This window comes from Galeopterus variegatus, unplaced genomic scaffold, assembly GCF_000696425.1.
Source record: "Galeopterus variegatus unplaced genomic scaffold, G_variegatus-3.0.2 Scaffold740, whole genome shotgun sequence".
Lineage (NCBI taxonomy): Eukaryota > Metazoa > Chordata > Mammalia > Dermoptera > Cynocephalidae > Galeopterus > Galeopterus variegatus.
In genome coordinates, this window is record NW_007726851.1 from 151893 (window position 1) to 157892 (window position 6000).

Sequence of the window (6000 nt, forward strand, 5' to 3'; positions counted from 1 at the left end):
TTAACATAGTTTTTCTCTTACTTCTTGCCAGCACTATACCATACTGAATACTTTTCATACATTAATTTTGTTATTTGTTTTCAGTTTTAAAAGGCCAGGAAATAGCTGTGGGACAGTTTAACACAAGGGCTAAGCACAGGCTTAAAATCCTGCCTCCTCTGTTTATTAGCTCTGTGACCGTGGGCATGCTATTTAATCTTTCTGTGCGTCAGTGTCTCCATCTGTAAAATAAATGACTATTTCACAGGACAATCATCAGGATTAATAAATTAACACATGTAAATTGCCTGGAAGTGTGCTAGGAAAATAGTAAGAGCCCAACACATATCAAGATAGTTTTTAGGTAAATTGCTCAGCATGGCAGTAAGTAGCATAGCTGGGATATGAATATAAATGTGTCTAAATCTGGAACTTTGGTTTAACCAAAAAACACCACTTTTTATTTCATAGGATGTATTTCATTCATATGGGCAAAGCAATGGTAAAATTAGTTAGGATTTAAAAATAGTTTTTTAAAATTATATTTCTTTACATTAAATTAAAAAATTGCTTGCAATTGATAATGGTTTCATAAAATCATCTTACATATGATTGCATCTTATCTCTCAGAGGGCAAGCTGCTGGGCAGATTAAAAGACTATAATTATAATTATTATTGTATGTTATTATTATTAGTTGGAATATAATACTGAATATACAATATATTATTAGTTGGAATATAATATAATTATTAGTTGGAATATAATACTGAATACAATAAATATTCAGTGATTCTTCAATCTCATTTTCCTAGAATATACCTTGTTCAGAAAACGATTTAAGATATTTCTTGTTAACTGGTCTCCTTTTCTTCTGTTATAGTATAACTTCATTTTTGAGGTTTTTTTAGTATGTCTCTTAATATTCATGAATGAATGTATGTCTATATTTATTTATTTTTGATATCTGAAATGATAGCTTTGGGCTCACCTTTATTTTATAATTTGGAGTAGGAGAAGAATTCAGTGTTCATCATAAACCAATCAAAGAAAATTAAATCAATATTCCCAGTTGCTCAGCATTAGTGCCAGGGTATTTCAGAAACTTAGAGTTAAAAGGCATTTAAGAATTCATTTATACTCTCCTGGAAATGTGATCCCTCTTGCGTTTAACATTTCTAGTGATAGGAGAATGAATCAGTCTCTTGGGAGTTTGATTTTAATAGTGCTTACAAGGATGATATCGCCATTGGTTACTATGCTAAATTATTTATTTTCATTTTGCCACTTAATGCCATCAACATAGACATTACTGTTGTGCGCAATTTACAGAGAAGGAAATAGAAGATTACAGAAATTAGGTGACCTGTCCGAAATCTCACAGTCATCAATACATTGAAACACAGGATATCTGATTCCACCCCCCTTCAGCACTGATCATCCTGGTCGCTGCCTCTGCCCACTGACTAGAATTGTCTTTCTTACCCTGAGCTGAAATCTAAGGGAGTTTTCTATTTTATCTCCACCAGCATTCATCCCCGAATCTCCTTTGCAGGGCTCCGAGAGCCCAGTCTTCATCACCTATTTAAATGGAAGGACTCTGTCATGGACTCTATATATCCTCTTAGTATTTTGTCTAATGTTAGTTTCTTATTCAGACATTTTGATATGTGATAAATGAAATATCTTCTGCATAAAATCATTCACACTCTCTCCAAAGTTTTTGGCACTTATAGAAAGGTAAAAGGCAAAAAAAAAAAAAAGAAGAAAAAAGAAAAGAAAAGAAAAAAAAAGCATGATTTCCTCTTTCTAGAAAAAAATTTACCTACTTTTTAGAAAATTTTTCCTATCCAAAATTAATGTGCCCTTTCATGATGGCTGCTGAACAATTTGCTAAAACAATATAAAATTTCATTTAGCACCTGTGGTTAAGAACCATAATGCCACATATACATATTTTATATCTTTCAATAATTTTAGCTAGCATTCACATAGGATTCAGGCTAAGGAGTGTGAGAAACACCAAACAGATCCGTACTAATCCTTTATTAGAGAGAAAACTGCGTTTTAAATATGCTGAAACTTTTAAATAGGATCTCCCTGTCAGCAAAGATTACATCAATAAAGCTTCTAAAGAAATTATCTTTCTGGGGAAGAGTACTTTTTTTTTTTTTTTAAATCTTCAGCTGTGGTTATGTAAACTCCCCTTGCTGAAATAAATTAAACTGGTTACCACCTTTTTTAATTGCAAAAGGAAATGGTTCTCAGTCTTGGCTGCACATTAGAATTTTATAGGATGAATTCTAAAAATAAATTACCCTTGCCTGGAACCCCTGGGCCCATAAGCATATTTAGTTCATCAGGGATGCAGTGAGGGAATCACCTACCCTGAGCAATTCTGACCTGCAGTCAGAGTTGAGAACCGTGGCTCATTTCAGGGGAAGAAGTCAATAAGACAGGAAAGGCCATTTTCTCCTCAACAGCACTAAGTGCCATATGAATTTTTTTTTCATTATTTTATATACCCTTAAGCTACTTCAGAAAATTCTCTGATATGCAATTTTCTTCCAATAACTTGCCATGGGATGTGAATATATCATGTAACTTTAATGTAAAGACATTGAAAGATGTGCTGCATGGGCAGATCAGTTCTGATCAGAAGACCAGATGATCTGGATTCTAGGGAACCTCCACCTTGGGGAAATCATACAGTCCCGTTGGTCTTCAGATTCCTCACCAGTACCTTTCCCTGGTCTCATGTCTTTTGTATCGTTTCTAAAGTTCTTGAAATCTTTGGTGTTCTGTCTGGGACCACTCAATGCCTTATAGAGTTTATCACCTGAGCAAGGATTTTTTTTTTTAGAATAACCAAAGATATTTTTTTGTTGAGATTTATAACCTTTCCATGGGCCAAAATTTCCCATGCTTCTGCAAAAGTAAATCCCTTTTACTTACATACAAACTCTCCCCCAACATTTGGAAATATTGTTGCCCATCAAAGCCCCTAAAAAGCCCTTTCTCCTCCTGCCCATTGTAGTACAATAGACCAGGCCCACAAGCTATCCAGTCCAGTCCCATCATAAAGACAGAGCCTCGAACATGTGTTCCACGCTATCTGGACATATTTCAACTTTTCTGTCATATTTGGCTCACATGAACTTGCTTTGTACTTCAGCTGACTACAACATAGAGGAATAAAGCAGTTTTTTTCCCATGAGACTGCCAGCACTTCCAATTCTTTTCTCAAAATATAATATTCTCAAGATTTTCTACATGTATAGTCATCATTGAATGCTTAAGAAGTCATGAGTCAAAAGGGCAAGTAGCTTGACTGTTTGCCATTAATATTCTTCCATAAATGTTGACATACTATATACAAAAATTGCAGTAAGTCATTCTCTATTACTTATATTATGCTTGAATTTGTTTGCTAAAGAAAAAACAGGAGCAGACGTTTCTCATGAGGAGTGCACACTTGAAATGTACTTGGCAGTAAGCAATGAGAAAACAGAAGATGATGTCATGTATGCATTGCATCTGTTCGCAAATACTTAGTAGCATCATTTATGTGAACCTTTTACATATCGAAAATTGCAAAGACTCCTGCTGTGCTGTTTCTTTTGGGAAGCCGGCTGGTATGTAATGTTTAATTAAATATTTTAAAACCATTCTTTTGCAGGCCTGTTCCACTTTAGCTAAAGTTATGACAGCTTGTCTCTGTTAGTTTAAAAAAAGAAGGCATAGTTTATTTTCTTTCTCTCTTTCTCCCTCTCTCTCTCATTTGCAGATACAAAATATTAGTATTTTTAAGTAAAGTAAAATAGCCTATTTTAGAAACATAGAAAGGGTAAGTTTAAATGTATTTTCAATTTAATCTATTGTCAATGTTAATAAACTAGACATGTAAATGAATTATTTGATGAAATAGCCATTTCATCTATATGCATTAAGTGAATTGCCTTTCCTATACATCTAATTTATCTAAAGAATATCTCCTCAGTCAGTATTATAAACTATTTTTATTCTTTTCTTAAACTTATTTATTAATCAATTACCATACCATGTTTGTCATTAGGGAAAGAAAATAACATATTTCTTTCTTTTCCCCACTCCCCCATGCTCTTTCAGAAAATTGAAAACTTAACTAAATGAAGAGTTGGTTCAAATCTTACTTGAACTATAGACATATTCTTCTCAGAAAGATAAATCTTGAGTTTAAATTCTATTATCCTGTGTACAAATTATTTTAATTAAATTTTGGATATGACCTATAATTGTTTTTTTTTTCTTTTGACTTTGTGTTTGCCAGGAGTTCATGGAATTGCTAACAATTTTAATAGAACTGCTTTTATTATTTAATAACTATAATTTGGTAATTAGCTGGAGTAGTATTTCAAGGTGCAATTGATAGGAATTGGCTGAGTTAACCAGTATTCTAGAAAATACAGTACAGTCATACAGATAGTGGTATTGCTGCTCTTGTTTTCACATTCATACTTTGACCTTGAACTCCTGAGACACAATTTTTATTATTCTGCCACAATCTACCATTCTCAAAACATTACTGATGGCAAAATGGTAATAATCTTTGGAAACATTTCTCCTCGGGTTCCTAAGTTTTCAGTAATTAACAAAAAAGAAAGAAAAAGAATGTTAAAGGTACTGAGAAAAGTCCAGTGCTTGCAGCTGGTTTCAGCAACTTCAACTTGCGCAAGAACCCATGTTTGTGAAAACAGCCCAAGAATCTTAGAACCGGATGCAATCAACCTCCGATCTGCCGAGAGAAACACTGCAAAAATGACTTCAGCTGCCAAAAATAATAATGTCGTTACAAGCTGCTCTTCCTATGTCTAAGGAAGAGCTAGCCACATATGTGAGGTTTTGCTGGCTTCGGATGAACAAGTAAGGAAAAATACAAATCCCACCTACACCACCCTAAAATGCACAGTGAGTATCAGAACCCGGCGGGAAACTGTGGCCTATTCTGAAAGGTGCTGCCATTCTGAGGAAGCCTCATATCCACTAAAATCTAAATAGTAGGTGACCCAGGACAACGGGATTTTATTTGGCAGCAAATCCCTCCTGTCACGTTCCCTGTAGCCAAGCTGCCCTGTCTTGTGAAGGCAGAGCTGTTAATACCTCCTCGTCACCAGCCCCAACCCAAATCTTTCTTTTTTTCAAAATACCATCTGGCACCTTGCCTTAAAGGACATCAAGGGCTTAGGAGGGAATATTCACAAATGATCCTTCAGATAAGTCTCATCACAAAAGCACTGCACCTACCTCCGTCAAGTCTTGGCTGCTCCGTCGCATGGGCTGGATGTGAAAAAAGATGCGGTATGAAGGCTTCTCCAAATTGACCAGAAAGAAAGGACCTGGGATGCTTGTCCTTTAAGTGTCTCTAAACATGGTTTGCATAGCTAGATCTCAGCTTATCTGTGCCTTTCGGCTTTCGCTTCCATACATGGATCTGTTCCCAACAGTAACTCCAAGCTGTCGAAAAGAAGCTATCTGGCAGCTCTCTGCTTCATCCAACACATGATGATAAAAATACACGGATAGAGATCCTTCCAGCCAGGGCCGATTCCCCACCACATGATCCTGCCACTATGCTCTTTCGCGAGTACATTTTTGAGATTGGCAATTCTACTCTCCAGATGTTTAGAGCAGAATCAATTTCCACCTGATTCCCCATGGAGCTTTCAGGGTGTGCGTTTGCTTATTTTAAGAAAACAGAGACAAAATTATAGTTGCTTACCAGGGTCTTCATCCTTAAAGCTTTTAGTGATAACAGCTATATGGGACCTGTGAAATGCTTAGTGAATGAATGAATATGTAAATGAATGGCTGAACAAATGGATAACATTTTATGTGAATGACTGAATACACACTTAACATGTTTATTTAATTGGAAATTCTTGGTAACACTCTGGATTGTACATGGTAAAGGAAAAAGTAGCAAAGGTCAAAGTAATCAAAATCTCTAAGAGATTTTGTTTTTATTTAAACAGCTTCTCATTTA

At 35.2% G+C, this 6000-nt stretch overlaps 1 protein-coding gene across 1 annotated transcript in view; it reads right to left on the bottom strand.

The window, feature by feature from the left end:
- Positions 1–5346, bottom strand: part of SLC8A1 (solute carrier family 8 (sodium/calcium exchanger), member 1) — an 87123-nt gene extending 81777 nt beyond the window's left edge. Inside the window, exon 1 of the mRNA XM_008571970.1 lies at positions 5262–5346. The gene's annotated coding sequence lies outside the window, so the exon portion shown is untranslated. The remainder of the gene's footprint in view (positions 1–5261) is intronic.
- Positions 5347–6000: the final 654 nt, after the last annotated feature.